Source organism: Vombatus ursinus, unplaced genomic scaffold, assembly GCF_900497805.2.
Source record: "Vombatus ursinus unplaced genomic scaffold, bare-nosed wombat genome assembly UNPS02014799.1, whole genome shotgun sequence".
Classification (NCBI taxonomy): domain Eukaryota; kingdom Metazoa; phylum Chordata; class Mammalia; order Diprotodontia; family Vombatidae; genus Vombatus; species Vombatus ursinus.
Window position 1 is genome coordinate 6388187 of NW_020954577.1, and position 21693 is coordinate 6409879.

Genomic DNA, 21693 nt, shown 5'->3' on the forward strand with positions numbered 1-21693 from the left:
CATTGGTGAAAGGTGACTTCTTCACATCCCCCAGCTAAGTAAGTGGCAGCACCGCGATGGAGCCCATATCTTCCCAATCCAAATCTAGCACCCTTTTTGTGCCTATTCAGCTATCCCATGAGATGGGGTGGTGGTGGTAGTTTTTCTTTTTAAAAAGTCTATATCCCAAAGCCTGTTTTTCTCTTGTTAAACGTGTGGATAAAAACCAGAGACGCTGTTCCCAAGATAGCAGCTCTTGCTTTATTCTCAGGTCAGCCAGCGGGGATTTAGTAACTCTTGTAACTTAGTGTTCACCTTGTCCTTCCTAGCTCATGTTTAATGAACCCCGAGTGAGGTTTCTCCAGACACTGAAAGGTAGGCAATCAGCAGCGAGTACAGTATGTGCTTACAGCAAGCTAATGATGGCCTCCCAAGCACTGTCAGGTCTCCCCTGCCCTTCAGTGGCTCATTTTGCTGAAGGCAGATAATTTATGCTACATCCCACAGTCAGCCGTTCAGACCCAGCACAGAAAATCAGGCAGGAATGTTAATGGAGAAAGGGAGAAATTCTTCAAGCTGGGCTGTCCTTATTAGGAGAGTTGATATACACAGATTGCTGCATCTTGACGATACTATGCAAAAAATCTAAATGAATGACACAGCCCCCTGATGTGAGGGGGAAGTGTGCAAAAGTGAGGATGCACGGGGCTTAAAACCAACTGCTTTAGTTGGCTGTCTCGTGGAATGTCTGATTTCATTCCACTGTGACTGGATTTCACTGGAGTGCCCTACCTTTGAAGTCCTCTGAGTGAACACTTGTAATACTGATTATCACCCCATTAGAGCTCAGGCCAGAGGGCCCAGCTTTCTTGTTTTGGTTAGAATTATCTGACTAGTGACAATAGTTCCAAACCTTGCTTGGCACAAATGAAGGAATGAAAAAGTATTTTCAATTTAATTTTACTTTCAGAAAAAGATCCATCATCTTTTCCGGTGCTGGAGTCAGTTCAAACTGGTTCAAGAGCCAATTGTTAAACTTTTAGTGGGAGCCCTTATACCTGGGAAATCAGCAAATGCTATAAATCGGGGCTTGGTTTATTGTTTTGTTGATTGTCTAAACTTAAGAAAGCGTTGGAGAAAATATGAGTGGTGTAGATGAAATTTAAAAGTATGTAGTGTGAACATTTTGTTTTGGAGAGTTGATTGTTAAACATTTATTAGCATGCCCTCGATCCTACCTCCCTATGCCCCCCTCCTCACTGAGAAAACAAGAAAAGCCAAAATCCCTATTACATGTATAGCCAAGCAAAACAAATCCCTTGCATTGCCCATGTCCAATCTGTCAGGAGGTGGGCAACGTGCGGCAAAGTATTTATTGAAACTTATGACGGGTGCCAAGCTCTGTACAAAGCATGTGTGGGCACCAATGCTAAAGGAGAGACTCTCCTTGCCCTCAGGGAGCTTACCTTTTAATAGCAGGGACTACACACAAAGGCCAGGGAGGACACTTCGGTTCAGAAAGTTATGGGGACAGTGGCTGAGGTGACACCACCCATCCAGGGACAAAGGTGACATGCATTTGGTCTTGAATTCTTAAGTGGGGCTTGAGTCGGGGAAAGGGTCCTGGCAAGGGAAATGGTGAAGAGGAGATGGCCAGAGTAGGGTACAAAGCCCAGGGGGCTTTTCTAAAATACTGCTCTGGGAGAAGCCATAATCAATGGAGGTCGATCCACAGTGAGATGGAAGGGAGTTTCTTCCTTTCTTTAGGGCAGCAGTATTTTGGTGAGGAGATATATGGAGACTAGGGAGTGATACAGATTTTATGGCTAATATTTTAGGATTGAAAATCTTTAAAAGTCAAATATTGATTTGGAGATAGAGGACCTGGGTTTGAAACCTGGCTTTATCATCAGTTTCACTGGTTTCCTTCAAGATTCAGCTCAAATCCCACTTTCTGTAGGACGCCTTTTCAAACATCCTCAGCATCTGTCCTTGCCCTCCCAGACTGCCATCAACTGCTCCACAGATATCTTGTATGGAACGATGGTGGGTGTGTTGTCTCCACCCATCAGAATATGGGGTTCTTGTGGGCAAAGATGGTTTTTTTTATCTTTCTCTGTATCCCCACATTAGCACAGTGCCTGATACATAATAGGTGTATAGTAAAGACTCGTTGACTGCCTGGGGAACTCTAAGATCATAGATGAGAGTTGGAAGGAACCTTAGAGGTCATATTGTCCAATCTCTCATTTTACAGATAAGGAAACAGAGGCAAGAAGATTTGCCCAAGGTCACCCAGGTAATAAATATCAATGATAGAATTTGAACTCAGGTCCTCTGACCCCAGAACCAGTGCTCCTTCTCCTGTAGTTCTTTCTAGTTCTATGTCTGTGGAATCAGTGAAACCTGAGTTCTAATCCTGCCTCAAACACTTCCTAATTGGGAGACAACGGGGGATCACTTTACCCCGCTGATCCTCCTTTCCTTCTCCATAAAATGGGGACAGTCATAGCTTTCACATCTCCCTCACAGGGTTGTGGGAAGGCTCAACTGTCTGAAAGTACCTTCTAATTTCAGAAAGGCTGTAAGAATGACAGGTACTGCTGCTACTTTTACTTTATTTTCCTAATTGAACAAAATAGCTGGGTTTGAGGATCAGCCCTGGGTCAGCCTGTTGTCTTCGGTAAACATGAGTCAGAGGAGCAGCCTCCTCAGTAACATTCCACACCAAAGAGACAGCCAGAGGCGTGGGGGCACTGGGAGAAGGATTTTTATTCTGCTCCCCCCACCCACTTTACGCAGGTAGAATCATATTCAACCCCTTTCAGGAACAAAGAGTTTGCATGTTTGTAGTAAATGACTTGTTTTGGAAAGAGGGATGGACTTGTTCTTAGAAAGTCGCGGGTTTGAATCCTGTCTCAGATCTCCACCATCTGGGAGACCCTGGGCAAGTCCCTCTCAGTTTGTTCTTCCAGAAAATGAGAACAATAATAAGGCAGTAAGAATGATGACACCCACCTCCCAGGGCTGCTGTAAGGGTCAAATGAGACCATGTCTGTCAAGCGATTTGCAAACCTTAAGGTGCTATAGAAACATGAGCTTTTATTATTATTATTATTATTATCATTACATCAGCTTTATTTTCTAATAAACAGCTCATTCCCTCCTACATCTGGAGAACCATGCCTTATAACCAAGAACGAGAGAGAGAGAGACAGACAGACAGAGAGACAGACAGAGATAGAGAGAGACAGAGACAGAGAAACAGAGACAGAGAAACAGAAAAAAAGAGAGAGACAAAGAGAGACAGAGACAGAGAGAGAGAGACAGAAAGAGAGAGATGGAGAAACAGAGAGAGACAGAGAGAGGCAGAGAGACAGAGACAGAGAGACACAGAGAGACAAAGAGAAAGAGAGAGACAGAGAGAAAGAGAAAGAGAGAGACAGAGAGAAAAAGAGAGAGACAGAGAGAGAGAGATGGAGAAAGAGAGAGAAACAGAGGCAGAGAGACAGAGACAGAGAGACATAGAGAGAGACAAAGAGAGAGAGAAACAGAGAGAAAAAAATTTAGCAACACTGCCCAACCAAGAGTCTGACAGTATGACTTCCACACCCACCCCATCTTCTGCAGAAAAGGGAGGGAGGGAGGGAGGTGCCTTTTCATATCTGCGCAATCATCTTAAAAGAGGACCTGCTCCCATCCTTGGGAGAGAAAAAACAGGCTCCCCAGTGGCAGCAGGGGGCCTGCTGGATGCCCCACTGAGAGCCAGGCTTTGCAATCTGCCAGCAGGCTGTCTGGAGGTGGATAAAGCCAGGGTGAGCTGACAGCAATGGTATAAAATGGGTACTTACGGAATTTTGAAGCAAAAAGAGCGAAGTCTTTGTTGCTTCCTGCCCCCACCTTGTCCCCTGCCCCCCACCTCCAGGAAGGGGCCAAAAAAGACCTCTGTCCCCTTTTCACTTTAGCATCCTGTCCTTGTTCATGTGGAACCATATTTAACTCTTTTTGGGAACAAAGGGTTTTCATATTTCATATTCATATTCAAATGTCTTATTTTGCAAAGAGGGATGGGCTTGTTCTTAGGAGGATGTGGGTTTGAATCCTGCCTTGGATGCCCTGGGGGGCCCCTTGAGGACAAGCAGTGCAGGTTCTGCTGTAGACACATCTGAGAGCAGGCCCAGACACCGATTCCTGTGCCCCAGAGCCCGCCACCTTCCACTGGGCCCAGCAGAGCACCTGGGATGACACCACCTCGAAGCAGACCCCCATGGAGCTCCGCGGCCCTGGAGGCCTGACTCCACATGTCAGAGGGGCTCTGTAGAGATTTCTTGTTTTCTCATGGATCACACATTGACGGCCCCAAGATTCCCCCGGGGAGGACACCCTGGGTTTTTTTTTTTTTTTTTTGGCTTTGTTTTGTTTTGACATCTGAGATGCTCAGCGATTATGGATGGAGGGTGGAGTCCACATCTGTCTCAGAGCTGCTCCTCTCTCAGCCACAAGCTGAGCTGCCTCAGGCCTCTTGCCTGCCTCTTGTCACCACCCCCCCTTTCCAATTTCCCACACTTTTTTGAGGCAAAATGCTGATCTTTCTGTTTTGTGTCAAGCCAGCTGTCCGGGTAGGCCCCGCACCTCCTGCCACAAACAGGAACAAATGCTTGCTGGGAGTACATTTGTTCTCTGCCCCGTCCTGGGGGGCAGAGGACTGTTGGCTCAGCGGGTCTTCTCCCCAGGGGCTGGGGCTGTGTTCTGCCTCCTAGCACCTCTCCCTGTGGGGTCTTTGGAGTGCCTATGGTGTGGTTTTTCTCAGGCCTCTTCTGCTGTCTAGCTATGTGTCCCATAGTCGGTGGGGTTAAGATGGTTGTTGGGGGGTGGGCCCTCAAACATGGGCCATAGTATGGGTGCGGTTTGGGGTACAATCACCTCAAGACTCAGTTCCGCCTCTGTTTAGTCACTGGCATGCTCCTAGAAGCCCAGGACTGGAGCTGGAAGAGTCCTCAGAGGTCAGCCAGACTAACTCTCTCATCTTACAAATGGGGAAACTGAGGCCCAGTGAGATTCTGTGATTTGCCAAGATCATACAGCGGCACAGTATGGATTTGGGACACAGGCCTTTGGATGCCCGACCCACTCTTTAACCTCTTGGTGATTCAGATTCTTCATCTGGGAAGTGGTATAATGATACCAGCTACGCCAACATCCCAAGATAAAGTATAAGCAAGTGCTGTCCCTGCCCATCTCCCCGGGTCAGTGATTGTCTTTGGGACCGCTAGGATGGGAATGAGGTAGCCCCTGGCAAGCAGCAAATGCCATTCTGTTCTCTCTTATCCAAAATCTCATTCTTCTTTGGGGAGGACTTGTCCCAGAAACTCTGTCGGAACATTCTAACGGCTAATTACATTCTTCATGAGGAAGAAAAGGAGGGCAGTAAAGGAAAGAGAAAACAGGGCAAAGAGAGGGAGTGAAGGCACAGGCCTGTGGGAGCCATGCAGGGAGGAGAGATCTAGTTGAGGCTGGAGTAAGGTCCCAGGAAACAGAACAAAGACAGAGAAAAAGGGGAAAGCTTCTGGGGAGGCAAGTAAGTCATGCTGTGCAGGACATTAGGTGATAGGCAGGAAAGGGAAAAGCATCATTAAAAAAACTAAATACATGCATTTATATAGTCACACAAACACATTTATGTGTGTCTATGCAGTGTCCCAAAAGTCTCAGTGCAATTTAAGCTATTGCATTTCACTTACAACTGCACTAAGACTTTTGGGACACCCTATCTAATATAATATTTTATATATTATATAATACCTATTATATATGTCAGGTTTATATACAATATTATATATGCTTGTACAACATATGTATATATTACATATAAATATTATAAATGTCATGTTTAAATATAAATGTACATGTATATGTGTATATATATACACACACATATATAGGGTGTCTCAAAAGTCTTATGCATTAAGAATTGTGCATAAGGGCTGAAAAGGGGAGACGGAAGGTCACTCAGAGGCTCCAGTCAGGACTGTGATATTTGTGCTCAGTATTTCAATCTAGAACTCAAAAGTGGGCAAGGTCATGTCTAACAAAAATGTTTCTGCCCTACCTCAATTGTTCACTATGGCCCTTCCCTGCCCCTCCCATCCCTGATAACAGAGACCAAAAAAGGAAGAGACAAATTATGCTGTTCAGCAAAATGAACCAACAGATCCACCCAATCTGACTTTCTATGCAGTGCCCCCCACCCATAGCTCTTCCCTCCCCCACACCACACCCACTCCCTGCAGGGAAGAAAAGGATCGTGTTCTGCTATCTCTTCTCTGACGTCAAGCTTGGATATTATAATTTCACAGGAGGCTCCAAGAGATTTTCAGAGGTCCAATCTCTCCCCACTCGCCCTGCCCCCAGCCAAGGATAACACCGAAATCATTTCTCTGAAGCCTTTTTGCCCTTCTCTACCCTGTCACACTAGTCTCTCCGTTTGACTACAGTGCCTGTAGTATGGTGACAGGGTCATAGATTTATTCCCAAGATCATAGATGTGTAGCCTGAATGGACCAGAGTGGGAAGGGACCTGGAGCTCATCTGGTCCAACATGGTCATTTTACAGATGGAGAAACTGAGGCCACAGAGATTAAATGACTGGCCTTACTTATAGGTAATAAGTAGCAGAGGTGGTAATCCAACCCAATTCCTCTGCCTAAGGTCGAGCTTTTGGCTGGTAAACACCCAAAGACCCTTTCATACTTTCAGAGATGGCATTGTGTGGTAGTCAGAGTACTAGAATTTGAGGCAGAGGCCTGGCCACTGGAATCCCCAGCTTGGCTATTCACTACCTGGAAGGAAAACTAACACAGCAGATGGCTGAGTCAAGCTCCAAAAGGACTTTGCCAGGCAATACAACACAGTACCAAAGCATAGCGTAGCAAAGCATACCATACCATTCCATAACACACAACACAACACAACACAGTACAGTATAATACAATATAATACAATGCAATACTATTCAATGCAATGCAGTGCATATTTGTTACAGGCTTACTATGTGCCAGGAATTATGTTAAGCACTGGGGTTATTGTTGTTGGGTCCCAGATCTGTCTCACTCTTTGTGACCCCATTGGCAACGATACTGGAGTGGTTTTGCCATTTCCTTCTCCAGCTCATTTTACAGATGAGGAAACTGAGGCAAACAGGGTTAAATAACTTGCACAGGGTTACACAGCTAGATATGAACTCAGGTCTTCCTGATTCTAGGACTCTATCCACTGCATCACCTGGCTGCCCCCAAGCATTGGGGATAAAAATAAGAAAAAGAAAGACAGTCCCTGCCCTCAAGGAGCTTACAATCTTACAGAAGAAGACAACATACACAAGGAGGCTGTAAAGGAAAGGAAGCAAAGGGTATCTGGAAACTGGGGGGCGAGTGAGATGATGATGGTGGTGGAGACGAAACCAGCCAGGGCAGCTGGTGGAAACGAAGTGGTGGTCAGGATACTGAGCCTTCTACCCAGGGAGGCTTAGGGACGAGTTTTCTGCTCTACCCTTCCAGCCCACCAGTCGGGGGAGTAGAAATGACTGAGGACACTGATGAGGTGTGAGGACCAAAGATGGAGCAATCGCCAGTCTAGAATACTGGGCAAACTCCAGTAAGATGAACTTTGGTGGGGATCCATGTCAAATCTTGTGCTGGGGTACAACAAATCAGCTCCACAAATAGAAGATGGGAAGGGGTGTGCCAAGAGTCAGTCCCCTGGGAAGGGTCTGGGCATTTTAGCGGGCTGAAAGCTCAAGCTGAGTCAGCAGTGTGATGTGGCAGCCAAAAACTTGACTGCCATCTTGGGTTGCTTCAAGAGAGGCACAGTTCCCAAAATTAAGGAGGTGAGAGTCCCATCACCCTCTGTCCTCATCAGACCTCATTTGGAGGGCTCTGTTTAATTCTGGGTGCCCAAGTTTAAGAAAGACAATGACCAACTGGAGAATGTCCATTGGAGGGCAGCCAAGATGGAAAAGGGCCTTAAGTCCATGGCAGATAAGGATCAGCTAAAGAAGCTGGATGTGCTTAACCTGGAGAAATGAAGTGTGTGTGTGTGGGGGGCGGGGATGACAGTTCTCTTCAAGTCTTGAAGGGCTGTCTTGGGAAGGGGGAGGAGTCTGGATTAAATTTGTCCTGTTTTACCTCAGAGGATACAACCAGGGACAATGAGTGGAATGCACCAAGGGGCATAGTTAGATTGGATAGCAGGAAAGCTTCCCAAGCATGAGAATTATGGCATGGGTTTCCTTTTGAGGTGATGAGTTCCCCATCCTTAGAGGCTTTCAAGGACTGGTTAGTTTGCTCTAACAAGGAGTCCTTTTGGGTATTGATTAGACTACATGGCCATCAGAGGCCCGTTCCAACCATCACATTCTGTGAAAGCTCTTCTATTTTTTAAGAGGTTCTAAATAAAACATTCTAAATTTGCTTAAAAACAAGATTCATCAAGATTCTCATTTTGAAGTTTTGTATAAATCTGGACTTACAGAAATATCCCCTACCTTGATTGGCTGCTGAGGTCCCTTCCAACTTAAAAATTCTGTGGTACCTCTGTGACCTTCCTCTTCTGAACCTCAATTTCCTCTTTTGTCATAAAAAATTGCAGAATGAGACAATTTCTTTTTTTTTCAATTTTTTTGGCAGTTGGGGTTAAGGACTTGCCCAGGGTCACACAGCTAGTAAGTGTCAAGCATTTGGTCTGAGGCCGGATTTGAACTCAGGGCCTCCTGACTCCAGAGCCGGTGCTCTATCCACTGCGCCACCTAGCTACCCTGATGAGACAATTTCTGAGGGCTCTTGCAGCTTTAAACCCTACCACCAGACAAATGGGCTTCTTCCCTTCTTCCCTTCAGCCCCCAGAGCTGACAAACATTGCTGTTTAAATGGTCCCTGGGCTATGTATATTTGTTATGAGATATCTGGGTTTTTTTCTTGTTTTTCAGTGGGGCGGGAGGGAGAATAAATTGATTTCTATTAATATTTTGAAAATAATAAAGTTGGAGGGTGCTACAGATGTGAAATATTGCATGTACTTTCAGGTGGGGCCACTATATTATTAATTTTACTTAACAGTTTTACTTTATTTTAAGAGATTTCTCATTAAGAGTATTCTATAAATGTCTGTAATATCAAAACAAAACATTTCAATAAAACTGAAAGTATTTTTAAAAAGAAGATGATCCCTGGGGAGGGGTTGGGGAGAGGAGGTAGAGCCGAGTAGGAGATCGAAGGAGAGAGCCCAGACAAAATCTCTAGAAGCGAAGTCATGATCCAGAAGGCAGGTGTAAAGAAATTCCAGCTGCATGAGGCATCATCACATCTGGAGAGCCAGAGGGTTGCTTGCCTTCCGTCTCCCTGGCCCTAGTCAAGAAAAGGAGAAAAACAGCTATCGGCTTTGGTCCAGCGCACCTGAGCCCCTCAGCTTGCTGCAAATACTCGGGAGGAAAGCGTAGATTGACAGCTGGTAGATGCCCAAAGGTAAACTTGACTAATAGAGAAATTGAGAGTATGATAGATAGAGGCAAGATAAGGGCGATTATCCCAAGGTAAAGTTATTTCAACACACTGCTACCAACCTCTGTACATAACTTAGAATGGTGAAAAAAGTCAGGCCGGCGGATTAGGCCGACGGCTTTGTTCTGCACCCCCTGTGCCAGCTCTGACAGCTTATCAAAGAGCCAAAGAGGAGATCTGTCTTTGTACTGTGGACAAATGTCAACTAGGAGACGGCCACAGATTAAAGTCTTTAAAATAAAAAGGATCCCCTCTCCAGTTATCATATCTGGCAGGTTGCTAAATGTTTACGTTCGGTGCAGCCTCAGATTCATGGGCCACTGGCCACACTTGACAGGCTCAAGAACAGTTTTAATCTAAGGCTGTTTAGCTGGAGTTTGCCCAAGTCCCTAATGATAGCCGACATTTCCAGAGCGATGTAAAGGCTGAACACGGCTTTACTCTCTAGTTTGAGCCTTGTGACAAGCCGGAGAGGTAGATACTTAGGATTTCAGAGAGGATCATAGCTTTAGGACTGAAAGGATTTCAGAGGTCATCTGGTCTGACTCTCTTATTTTAAAGATGAGGAAACTGAGACTTTGACATAAGGTGACTTGACCAAGCTTATAGAAATAGCTAGTAGACCTTGGATTCGAACCCAGGTCTTCTGACTCCAAAATTCAATGACTCTTTGTTGGAATCACATGATTTAGTGCTAGAAGCAACTTAGAAGGTCAAGGAATCACAGCTCCAAAGCTGGAGGAGACTTCAGAGGTCAACTGGTCCTATTTCCTCATTTTACGGAGGAAACTGAGGCCCAGGGATGTGAAGTGACCTTCTAAGGTCACAAAGTAGTAAGTGGAAGAGCCAGGATTTGAACCCAGGTCCCTGGGGCTCCAAATCCAGCACTCTTCCCATTGTGCCAAGAGGCCTCTAGCAAAGGGCTCCATTTGTGATAACTTACATTATTTCCTAAATTGGAATTGCTCCAAGGTTGGTATCGTGGAATAGCCCTACCTGTATTTGGCAAGTTTTATACTGACTCAGGAAATGCAAATCTGGGGCCCTCTGGAGCCCTATGTTACTCATGCCTATTGTAGATTTAGCTGCAAAATGTCTAATACAGGTGAGCTGTTATCAGGCATTCCCTGACTTGTGCAGTTAAGGAAAAAAGTTTATGATTACCATAGGTATTCAAATCAAGCACCTGAGGGGTGTGTGTGTGTGTTTTAAAGTGCAGCAACAGCAGAAAGAGATCAAGGAGAAAAAATGTCAACCTAATATTTGGAGTTGGTAAATATCATGCCTTTCATGGGAGTCATGAGCCTGTGAAGATTGAGCTTGTCTTTTTTTTTTTTTCAGGATGATGAGTCTAGAGCCCTGTGGGGCCTTGCAATCCCCTCATTTTACACCTGAGGATACTGAGACCCAAACAGGTCAATGACTTGTGTAAGGTCATACAGGAAGTGGGATTTGAACCTGGGTCCTTACTGTTAGTGATCTTTCTGCTGTGCTGTTTAGCCTTTCAAGTTACTTATTGTGGTTTTGAAGTGATAAGAAACATCTACCTGCAGAGCAGTAAGGAACATGGAGTGAGTGAATTGGGCTCCAGATGTTGGCACATGTCCCACTGTGACAGCATGGAAGGGGGAGGTGGGAATCAGGAGAATTTCTCTCCAGGCTGTGGTCTCCCTTTCTCTGTTGCCCACTAACCCAGTTTCCCTGGGTTCTCTGTTGGCCCGTGGGCACAACTGCTCCCTGGCCTGACGATCCCGAAGATCTCGTCAGCGTGGTGTCTCTTTCCCCACAAACCCTTTTCTCCTCTCATAAGTGCTGTATACGAGTGTGTCCTGCCCCAACAGCTTTTCGTCCCAAGTGGAAGAATTCCTTTTTATAGCTTCCATTGCCTATTTCTATCAGCTGAGATTTAAAGACCGTCTTTCTTTTTGCTTGGATTTGTATCGCAAACTCTTATACAGTAACTACCATATTGTAAACATTTAATAAATGCTCGTTGACTTGACTGAGATAAAATAGTCACTTCTTTCTGCCTTGGTTGGGAAGGAAGGAGGAATATTACTTAAGTTAGTGATTAGTGAGCATTTGATTTTAAACCCTGAGCCCTGAGCCCGGATGGTGAATCCTCTGGGGTGCCTGGGTCTGTCTAGGAATATCCCTCAGTCTCAAGAATATTCATTGTGGTCAAGTGTAGAATGAGCTTTAGCATCTAAAGGAGGCCTGGACTTGTTTCAGTAAGGTCAGCAGTAAAAGAGGTGCAGCCATCCTGACTTGACATTTTCAAAAATGAGAGTTGCAATAGGTCAAAGGTCATTCTTACTTGGGCCTCTGGTGAGAGGAAACCTCAGAATCTGAGCCCCAGAGAAATTGTGGTTCAGCTGCAGCTAAGTGAGTAAGAGCAGAAAAGGTTCTGGACTAGAAGTGAGGAGAGACCTGGGTCATGTTCTGGCTCAAACCCTGGGCAGGGTCTTATTCAAGCTCTACAGCCACCCTGGGAGGGAGGCATCCTAGGCATTTTTATCATCCTCCTTTTTAGGTGAGTAACTTGTCCAAGGCAGGTAGGTGGCACAGTGGACAGAGTGCTGGGTCTGGAATCAGGAAAAATCATCTTCCTGAGTTCAAATCTGGCCTCAGACACTTACTAGTTGTGTGACCTTGGGCAAGTTACTTAACCTTGCTTGCCTCAGTTTCCTCATTTGTAAAATGAGCTGGAGGAGGACATGGCAAATCCCTCCAGTAACTTTGCCAAGAAAACCCCAAAAGGTCAGACACGACTGAAAGGACTGAAGAATAATGAAAACAATGAACTTATCCAAGATCACACAGCTGGTGAATGTAAGAGACAGAGATCATGGATGAAGGGGACTGTTGATTTTGAGTCCCACCCCTTGCACACTGATTGGATTCTGCACAATCCTTTCTATCTCTCTCAATGATGAGTTGATCTGATACTGATCTGATACAATGATGAGTTGATCTACATACAGATTTCTCTTTTGTGTTGCTAAGTTGATTGGTGTAGGACTAGGGGGCAAAAGGGTTGGGTTTGGAACCTGAGGACTTAGGTTTGAATCCTGCCCCTGCTCCTTTCCTGCTTGCATGATTTGGGGTGTCCCCATAACTCAGTGTCCTCTCTTGTAAAATGAGGGGGTTATCTGGGATGACCTCTACAACTGCATCCATCTCTAACCAATGATCCCACGATCCTCTTGGGACACCATTTGATGAGTCAAAGGGTAATCTACTTCATGTGAATGAGAATTTGGCTCCGCTTTTAAAGCTGAGGTCTCTACCCTGCCCCCACCCCACCAAAATGAAATGGAAGGCGGAGACAATTATTTGGATAATTCATACCCCAGATCCACCCTCACCTGAAAAGCTTGCCTGATGAAATAAAGGGGGGACAGTTAGCCACTAAGGAAAACCACAGCAGAGCCCCCATCCTTCTCTCCCACCCCCTCAAAATGGCCTTGCTTTTGAGGGAAATATCTTAGTAGATTGATTTATTCTATACCACTCTCAGATGAAGATGCTTTATTTTAGGGTCTAATTCCAGAAAAATGCCTTAGCAGCACAGCTCACCACAAGGTCAGGCAGGGAGAATTTTCTCCTTGGTCTCAACTGAGTAGAGATAAGATAGTATATATAGTGGTCAGAGGCTTGACTTTGATGTCAGGAAGACCCCTGTGACCAAGGGCAGGTTATTTCATCTCTCAGGGGCTAAGGCAACTCTCTAAGACTACAAGTTACTGATGGGCTGCTAACTGGCATGAAGGCAGTGAGGTTCCACACTGGGAGTTCCCCGTATTGATAAAGTCATAGGTCTAAACTCCCTCCTCCAAATGGAAGTTGAGCCATCTGGGCTTCAAAAGCAGTCTAGGTGCCTGAGGAAGAGGTGGGATCAGTTCTGAAGGGAACTCTCAGCTCTATCTTCAGTCTCAGAAGCCAAACTCTGCTAGCTGTTCTCAAAGCCCCTGATGCCAGGGGTCCTGTCAGAGGCTCACTAAGGCTGACAGACTCTTCTGAGGCTGTGCATTACATTTTGAACAGGTCAGTTTTAAGTCCTGGGTCCCATCTACGCCAGGAAAAAGCCCTACAGGTAATATCAGAGAACATTTCACTGTTTATATGGCTTGTCTATATTCTGGCTTAGCCTATATCCTTGGGGACTCAGTTAATAAGTCAGTCAATAAACATGTTTTAAGTTTCTACTATGTGCCAGGCACTGTACTAAGTGGTGGACTCCTGCCACATTTCTGATTTTTTAAGACACAAAATTCCCTAGGAAGATAAGCTCCATCTCTCTATGGAGTCAAATGTGACAATGTATGTAAAGTGTTCATTAAGGTGCTCTTTGAAGGTGATTGCTGTTGTTGTAATTTTTGTTTCCTTATTTTAATAAACAAGATTTATAGATATATTAATTAGAGTCTGCCTGGTAGAGAGGGGAAAGCACTGGCTCTGCAGTTAGAGGGTTTGCTGTTGTTCAGTTGTGTCCAACTCTCCATGACTCCATTGGGGGTTGAGATCTTGGAGTGGTTTGTCATTTCCTTCTCCAGCTCATTTTACAGGTGAGGAACTGAGGCAAACAGGGTGAAGTGACTTGCTCAGGGTCACACAGCTAGGAAGTGTCTGAGGACAGTTTTGAACTTAGGAAGATGAGTCTTCCTGACTCCAGTCCTGGTGCTCTATCCATTGCGCCACCTAGCTGCCTATATTATGCATATTGTCCTGGTGTTCACTCTAAATCAGCTCATACAAAGCTTCCATGTCTCTCTTATGTTTCCATCTTGATTTACAGTCATTATGGCCCCATGGGGAAAATCTGCACTTGCTCTAGGCTAAAAGAGAATGATGTCAAGGGATTCTTTGACAGGGCTCTCCACTCCCTAAGTACTCCCTGGCTTCTCCTCACCCCTGATTCCTGTACTGAGGCAGCCCTTGACGGCCACCCCATTATGTCCTCATCCTCAGTGGAGGAGTCATTGGCAGCAGAGGAGTGAGGCAGGCCACACACAGCCTCCATTCTCAGTCCCTCTTCTTAGCATCTGTCACCTGTTTGGGGTGACAAATCTCTTTGGGAATTCCTTAGGGTGAACCATTTTAGAAAGAAAATAACAAAATACTTTTAAGGTTTGGCCCTCTTTGTGATGGATCAAGTGCCATGACCCCCTTGGCTGAGGTCCTCTGTGAATATTTCATTCTGACCAACCACTTTGTCTTTGAGCACATTCTGGCTTTGGCTGATTCCTCAGTGTAGACCGCAGTGGGTGTCCTGGTTTGTTGCACTCACCACACTGCTCATTTGTCCAACAGAGGAATTAATTTCTTCCCCTTTATGGATCCAGATGGAAGAAGCAGAAGTTTAGGGAGCCATGTCACATAGGGGATAGCCAAATACAGCCCATGTCTTCCATTCAACAAATAGTGATTCGTAGGACCTCCCATTTAGAGCTAGAAGGGAGCTCAGAGGTCATCCAGATCCTCCCCCTCATTTTACAGATGAGGAAACTGAGGCCCAAGGAATGGGAAGTGACTTGCCCAAGGTTCAAGTGGTAGAGGATCACATGATTGAGCTCTTGAAGGACTCTGAGAAGCCACCTAATTTGACACCTTCATTTTACACAAAAGGAACCAAATTTTGTGACTGATCAACCCAATGACCAGCCCAAATTCTGAGGATCAATAACGAAGTTATGCCAACCACTTCCTGACAGAAAAGTGGTAGCCTCGTGGGGCGAACTGATGCATCTACTGGGACATGGCCAATGTGGGAATTTGTCTTGCTTGACTGTGCATATTTGTTACGAGGGGGTTTTTTAAGTTTTTCTTTCAATTTCTTTTGGAGGGTAGGTGGGTAGAATGCAGAAGGAAACCAGGAAAAAAGAAAAGAGGGCAATGAAGCATTCTTTCATGTATAGAAGAGAACAGAAGGACAGAAGGGATCACATAGGACAGCTTTGGATGTTCCATGTTGAATTTATTATTTGTTTTAAAAGAAAAACAATCTATGCATAACAGATTCACAGTTTTGTGTGCAATCCTCTATTCTATTAGGAATGTGAGATGCTTATTTATTTGATGTTTATTAAGCTTGTAATAAGTGAATAGCCAGATGAGAAGTAAAAGAAACCCTGCTTACGAAGAACTGAGCACCTTTAAGATGGATCCATCATTCCTCTGCCTTCCAAATTTACTCAGACTTTCCTGTTAAGTCCAGATGCTCCATGATAGTACTGAGAACACTGATTTTGGACTTGTCATTGATTCCCCAACGTCTCTCCCTAAAACAAAGGCTCACTTTTTCTAAACATCAGTATTCTTCTAGGGATGTGGCTGTGGGTTGTGGTGTTAGCATTACAGTCTCTGAAGAATTGAAATTGAGAACCACCCAATGGACAATCAAGAGATATCTTGTGAGCATGAATAGGCTAAAATCCATTGCAAACAGAAGTGTTTTAAAGGAAATTGGCAAAGAAATGAATGAATCAAAAAGAAAAAAAGAGAGATGGACTGGTCACGTAGCAAAAGTCTTCACCAATAAGCAGCTCTCATGCCTCTAGAACCTAAGAGATGGCCTCCAGCTTCTCAAGGGGACCATTCTTTATGGGAGAGCATGGCGAACAAGGTGTACAGGACAGGCATCTAGATGACTTGGCCTCTGAATCACTGAAGAGATGAGAACAACAGTCCCTTTGATGTGCCCAGCTCGTACAACAATGCTTTCCTTATAGCGGTGAGAACACTGGCTCTACAGTCAGAGGACCCAGGTTCAAATCTCATTTACTTAACCCAAAGGTCATACCTAAATTACTTAAATTTTTTTTTTTTCACTTTGTAAGATCAGTTCCAGGGTGATTGTGTTTTTTTTTTTTATTAAATTTTGACAATTTTTCATGATTATTCTTATAAAGTTCTAGACTAGACTAGACTAGACTTATAAAGTTCAGTTCTCTCTTAAGAACTTTGGAATTGATTGTGTGACATGGGAGACACCAGCACAGGACCTCTCAGCATGGCGTGCTCACATCAGGAAAGGTGCTGTGCTCAATGAGCAAAGCAGAATTGAAATAGCTCAAGAGAAACACAAGATATGCAAACTTAGAGAATCCACTCCAAAGGTTCACACAGAATATTTGTGCCCGATCTATGGCAGAACATTTCAAGGTCGTATTGGTCTGATCAGCCACAGTTGGACACACTGAAACTTGACTCGAGCATCGTGATGCCATTTGGTCCTCTTCGAAAATGAAGGACAACAACCATTTATGAAAGGCGGGGTGTGATTCCCATCTTCCAACTCTGGATATCATTGTGGGATTTAGCCCATATAATCGCAAGGTGTTAATGAGGGATTAAATTAACTGGAAAGATGTCTCTATACCGAGGGGTTACATAAGGATCAAATTAGAATATCGATGCAAAACACTCTACAAATCTTAAAGTGCCATACAAATTATTATTATTATTATTATCCCGCAATCCCCAGCTGTCTAGTGTGGAGATTCCCTGAGTCTTCTACTGTCTTCTGATGAGCTCAAGCAGTGTTTACAGAGTGATCTAGGAGTATGCCAGTAAATGTTTAGCAACTTGGCTATCTGGGGGAAAATAGTGTATGTACACATACTTTTCAGTTTAATCTGTATGATTATTAACACTTAAATCCAGACAACCAACAAAACAATAAATCAAGCCCTATTTATAGTGATTATGGTGATTGCTTCTTTCTGAGGTGAGCAAATACTCACGCTGAAAAATGAACAATCAGCTCGTCAGGTGAAACAGGCCCCAGCATGCCACTACCCTCTACCCTGATCCCTGAATGGCGGGTGATGGGTGAGCACCTAACTCTGCTGAGAAAAAATTAGACTGCCATTTCCAGGACTTTGAATGGCTAAATTCTGGGAAATTCAAAAGTCTCAAAAGTACTTTGTAGAGGAGAGTCCTTGGGGGAAGGCATTAGTCCTGGGAAGAGGATTTCTCTCTCCCTTTCTTTCTTTCAAACTTCCCTATATTTCTTGAAATACCATCCTTCTAGTCTCCTAGATTCCTAACCTTGGCATTCTCCCAGAATCCTCTTTTTCTCTCGCCTCCCACATACCCAATCAGCATCCATCTCTTGCTGCCTCTATAGCCACCATACCTCTAGCATCAAACTCTTCTCTTCACTCACACATCTATCACCAGAGTTCAGGCACTCATTGCCTCTCACCTGGATTATTACAGTGGTGTCCTAAATGATCTCCCTTTCTCAAGTCTCTCCTTACTCCAGTCCATTCTAAAACTTGCTACCAAAATGGTTTTCCAAGCACAGAAATGAGCATGTCAGCCTCTTGTTCAATCAACTCCAGTGGTTCTCTAAGGCCTCTAGGATCCAATAAAAGCTCCTACAATGACAGCTTGCTCCAGCTTATATTCGAGCCTCATTGAATATTCCTCTTCAGCTCAGGTATCACCATCTATAGGAAGTCTTTCCTTTTCCCCCAACTGCTAGTACCTTCTCTCCCTTCCTCTCTCCCTCTCTTTTCTTTTGGATTAAACTATTTTGTATTTATTTGTGTATATACTTTATATTTATTCTGTATGTATATGTCTCCATCTATATGTAACATCTCCTTATTCCCCCTGTTAGAATGTAAGCCCCTTAAGAGTAGGCATTATTTCCTTCTTTATGCTTATATGCTCAGCATCTAGCACAGTGTTGGCAGGTAAGTGCTTAATAATGTATGTTGATTGATTAATTTGCCAAATGGGACACATTTTGACTTGTAGAGATGCTATACCTTGTGATGAGAAAGCCCAGGCTAGCAGCTGGGTAACCCATCTGGCAGAAATGCTGTGCCCTGTGATGAGCAAGCAAAATTGTCCTCAAACAGAGGGCTAGCCAGAAGGGAGATTTGAGGGGACTCCACAAAGAGAGAAAGAACCCTGAGGCCCTGTTGTACCAGGAATTGTGAGTTGTCTCTGCAACATATGTATCTTATGTGTGTGTCTCATTAATATTGTACATTAAGTCAATTCTTCTCAAGGATGTGTGCACCCTTGTGGGAGAGTGTGCATAAGTTTAACAGGGAGAATGATTTGTAGCTATGGTTTTTACTATGCCATCTTAGTGAATGCCTCTGCTAAGAGCTAATCATATCCACTGGCTGATTGTCAAATGAAAGCACACTAGTTGGGGCTCATCAGCTCTAACTTTAGAAGGGTGGCCCCCACGGGGGCACATCCTAGAACCTGAAGATGGCAGCCACCCTTGGGGACCAAAACTGCAAGTGTAGTACAAGTGCTACAATGAAGTAGCCCATGGCGGGGGTGGGGGACAGGGACTATATTGACATGTGTGTGTGTGTGTGTGTGTGTGTGATAAATGCATGTTATGAGACCTTGAGCAAATCACTTCCACTAACTGGGCCTCAGTTTCCTTATCTATAAGATGGGAGAACTGCACTAGATAACCTCTAAAGTCTTTTCAGCTCTGCATCTATTGCATGTGTATGGGTAGGTGGGTGGGGCAATAGGGTGATGTATTCATATGTATAAAAGAATAAGCTAAAAGAGATCTTTAAAACTTGTGAAGGTTTTACTCTCTCATTTTACAGATGAGGAAACTGAGGTCAAGAACAGCAGCCTTGATTCAATGCAAAGAGTTCTGGAGTTACAGTCAGAGGATCTGAACTCTTATTTTTTCCCCCTAGGAGACCATGGGCCTTACATGAGCTGCTCCACAGGGAGAACCATTTGGTTCGACCATGCATACAATGCATATCAACACAATGGATTAAAAAACATGTTACATACATACAGGTACATATATATGTACGTACATATGCAATTTCTCAAATATTCACAAAATATTGAATGTGTGAGTGAATTGGATCAATGAGTTAAAACTGTAATTTTTAGTAGGGAGAAAACAAGTCATACATTGTGCTTTTTTTTAATTTGAGGGAAAGAGGAAAGAAGAGGAAAAAAGATGTGAGAAGCTTGGCCAGATAGCAGTTAGGTTAAATCCATGATGTCTCACTGTGGTAAGGTGAAAGAAAAGGGGATCATGAGAAAGAAATTGCTGATGGAGGGAAAGTGTTTCTGTATTTCCCCTTAAGATCACCCCCCCACTCAATTTTTTTGGGGGGATGGAGAGCAAATTTGAATTTCTCTGGATAGAAGTAGGTATGCCCGTGAATCTCAAGTCATATAAGGCTTTCCCCAATGGCAGAATTTGTGCGCCGGGTAATCTACAAAAAAGGCTGTTTAGCGAACTCGGGAGTGAGCTAATGTAAATCGTCTGGGTTGCCACAACTCCTCCACACAGCGCTGGGTGGGGGAGTGGGAGGAAGAAAGGATATTGCCATGAAAATGCTAGAGGTGGTCTCATTGGATTCACTTTATCTGGAAAGTCCCAAAATAGGCTTTCTAATTTAGCCTAATTGGGAATAGTTAACAAAAGCAGCCAGAAATGTTCACAAAAACGTCTTTGTTTAGCAAGCTGAAATGATGATGAGCTAAAAGGAAAACAGATCTGGGCATTAGGAGTATCCGGAAATAAAGTGTTGGAGCTGGTACTCCAACAGATAAAGACTCACAAGGCAAGAATCTGTTGACCTGCATTTAAGGTGTCCAAGCACCTGAATGGAACTCACTTACTTTAACATCAACTTAACAAGCATTTATTAAGCACCTACTGTATGCTAGGAACTGCACTAAATACTGTATCTAGACCTGGAAGGCACCTCAGAGATCACTGAGTCCAATCCCTTCATTTTACAAATAAGGAAACTCAGGCCCAATGAATTTAAGTGGCTTGCCCAAAGTTACACAGCTGGTAATGGCAGAAGTAGAATTTGAGCCCAGCTCTTCCTGACTACAAGTTCTCAGTTCTAATCACCACACCAGGTTGCCTCTCATAGACCAGTTAATGTTTGTGAAATTTGACAAATATACAGGGAGAGAGGTTGGACCTGTGATTTCATTGGTGTAGTGAGCTGTGGTGGAAGGAGAGGGGAAGGAGGGAGGCCAGCTGGCCACCTCGTCTACACCCCATAGTCTTAGAGAGTTGTTAAGGGCACTAAGAGGTTAAGTGACTTATCTAGGGTCACACTGCCAATGTGTGTCAGAAGCAGATCTTTCTGACCCAGGGACTGGCTACCCCCTCACTACACTAGGTTATCTCTCTGGTGATTCAAAGATATGTCTGAAAGAGCCCCTGCCCAGAGGGAGCTTGCCCATCTTCCTGACTCCTAGATCCAGTTTTCTAACTACTAGGCAACACTACCTCTCCAAATATTCATCCATCCATCCATCCATCTATTCACTCAGTTATTTTAAGACTGGTTTTTCCTCATCACCCCCAGGCTGGTACTCAGGGCTACTCACAAGCCTCATCACCCTACCAGAAGCTCTGACCTTCTCCAGTTGTGACCTGGGTCAGTGCACCACTCCTTAGGCATCCTGGTAGACTCCTGCTTCTGGGAGCTCCCATAATGATGCCCCACTTTGAGCTGACATTGAATTACCATAGCCCATTGCCACTCGGAACTCTTAAACTCAAGAGACAAGCCAGCCCCAGCCCCACTGGTAGCTGGGATTAAGGGCATGGACCCCCACGCTTGTCCTCTCCACGCATTTAGCAAACTTTTTTTTGCACTTACTAGTATTTTATTTTTTTCCAATTCCATTTTTTTCCAATTGAATGCAAAGATAGCTTTCAACATTCATTTTAGTAAGATGTAACAAACATTTATTAAGAGCTTACTGTGTTCAAGGCAGTGAGGATAGAAAAACAAAAACAAAAAAAGCAAAGAGTCCCCTGAGCTTAGGGTGCTCATATTTTACTGGGCAAAGAGCAGGTAACACACAATATGTTCATAGATGAATAAATGCAAAGCATACATGAGATTATACAAACTAATTTCAAGAGGGCTCCTCTGCTTGATGCATATGAGCGGCAAAGGGAAATACTGGCCTTTGCACAGCTCAGGCCTCCACTAACAAAAGTGAAAATAGGGAAGAATTGCAACATCCATCTCCTGAAAATTGGAAAATCAACCTTTGGTTTGAGGTCCAGTCCCACAGTCCCCAAGCTCTGCCTTCCTGGAGAAGGGATTGCAGAGAGGGCATTAGATGGGAACTATTGTGGGGGGGGGGGTCTGTGGAAAAACTCCAG